The sequence below is a fragment of the Stegostoma tigrinum genome, unplaced genomic scaffold, assembly GCF_030684315.1.
Source record: "Stegostoma tigrinum isolate sSteTig4 unplaced genomic scaffold, sSteTig4.hap1 scaffold_55, whole genome shotgun sequence".
Taxonomy (NCBI): domain Eukaryota; kingdom Metazoa; phylum Chordata; class Chondrichthyes; order Orectolobiformes; family Stegostomatidae; genus Stegostoma; species Stegostoma tigrinum.
In genome coordinates, this window is record NW_026728483.1 from 2,501 (window position 1) to 5,000 (window position 2,500).

Sequence of the window (2,500 nt, forward strand, 5' to 3'; positions counted from 1 at the left end):
CCCTAACCCTAACCCTAACCCTAACCCTAACCCTAACCCTAACCCTAACCCTAACCCTAACCCTAACCCTAACCCTAACCCTAACCCTAACCCTAACCCTAACCCTAACCCTAACCCTAACCCTAACCCTAACCCTAACCCTAACCCTAACCCTAACCCTAACCCTAACCCTAACCCTAACCCTAACCCTAACCCTAACCCTAACCCTAACCCTAACCCTAACCCTAACCCTAACCCTAACCCTAACCCTAACCCTAACCCTAACCCTAACCCTAACCCTAACCCTAACCCTAACCCTAACCCTAACCCTAACCCTAACCCTAACCCTAACCCTAACCCTAACCCTAACCCTAACCCTAACCCTAACCCTAACCCTAACCCTAACCCTAACCCTAACCCTAACCCTAACCCTAACCCTAACCCTAACCCTAACCCTAACCCTAACCCTAACCCTAACCCTAACCCTAACCCTAACCCTAACCCTAACCCTAACCCTAACCCTAACCCTAACCCTAACCCTAACCCTAACCCTAACCCTAACCCTAACCCTAACCCTAACCCTAACCCTAACCCTAACCCTAACCCTAACCCTAACCCTAACCCTAACCCTAACCCTAACCCTAACCCTAACCCTAACCCTAACCCTAACCCTAACCCTAACCCTAACCCTAACCCTAACCCTAACCCTAACCCTAACCCTAACCCTAACCCTAACCCTAACCCTAACCCTAACCCTAACCCTAACCCTAACCCTAACCCTAACCCTAACCCTAACCCTAACCCTAACCCTAACCCTAACCCTAACCCTAACCCTAACCCTAACCCTAACCCTAACCCTAACCCTAACCCTAACCCTAACCCTAACCCTAACCCTAACCCTAACCCTAACCCTAACCCTAACCCTAACCCTAACCCTAACCCTAACCCTAACCCTAACCCTAACCCTAACCCTAACCCTAACCCTAACCCTAACCCTAACCCTAACCCTAACCCTAACCCTAACCCTAACCCTAACCCTAACCCTAACCCTAACCCTAACCCTAACCCTAACCCTAACCCTAACCCTAACCCTAACCCTAACCCTAACCCTAACCCTAACCCTAACCCTAACCCTAACCCTAACCCTAACCCTAACCCTAACCCTAACCCTAACCCTAACCCTAACCCTAACCCTAACCCTAACCCTAACCCTAACCCTAACCCTAACCCTAACCCTAACCCTAACCCTAACCCTAACCCTAACCCTAACCCTAACCCTAACCCTAACCCTAACCCTAACCCTAACCCTAACCCTAACCCTAACCCTAACCCTAACCCTAACCCTAACCCTAACCCTAACCCTAACCCTAACCCTAACCCTAACCCTAACCCTAACCCTAACCCTAACCCTAACCCTAACCCTAACCCTAACCCTAACCCTAACCCTAACCCTAACCCTAACCCTAACCCTAACCCTAACCCTAACCCTAACCCTAACCCTAACCCTAACCCTAACCCTAACCCTAACCCTAACCCTAACCCTAACCCTAACCCTAACCCTAACCCTAACCCTAACCCTAACCCTAACCCTAACCCTAACCCTAACCCTAACCCTAACCCTAACCCTAACCCTAACCCTAACCCTAACCCTAACCCTAACCCTAACCCTAACCCTAACCCTAACCCTAACCCTAACCCTAACCCTAACCCTAACCCTAACCCTAACCCTAACCCTACCCTAACCCTAACCCTAACCCTAACCCTAACCCTAACCCTAACCCTAACCCTAACCCTAACCCTAACCCTAACCCTAACCCTAACCCTAACCCTAACCCTAACCCTAACCCTAACCCTAACCCTAACCCTAACCCTAACCCTAACCCTAACCCTAACCCTAACCCTAACCCTAACCCTAACCCTAACCCTAACCCTAACCCTAACCCTAACCCTAACCCTAACCCTAACCCTAACCCTAACCCTAACCCTAACCCTAACCCTAACCCTAACCCTAACCCTAACCCTAACCCTAACCCTAACCCTAACCCTAACCCTAACCCTAACCCTAACCCTAACCCTAACCCTAACCCTAACCCTAACCCTAACCCTAACCCTAACCCTAACCCTAACCCTAACCCTAACCCTAACCCTAACCCTAACCCTAACCCTAACCCTAACCCTAACCCTAACCCTAACCCTAACCCTAACCCTAACCCTAACCCTAACCCTAACCCTAACCCTAACCCTAACCCTAACCCTAACCCTAACCCTAACCCTAACCCTAACCCTAACCCTAACCCTAACCCTAACCCTAGACCCTAACCCTAACCCTAACCCTAACCCTAACCCTAACCCTAACCCTAACCCTAACCCTAACCCTAACCCTAACCCTAACCCTAACCCTAACCCTAACCCTAACCCTAACCCTAACCCTAACCCTAACCCTAACCCTAACCCTAACCCTAACCCTAACCCTAACCCTAACCCTAACCCTAACCCTAACCCTAACCCTAACCCTAACCCT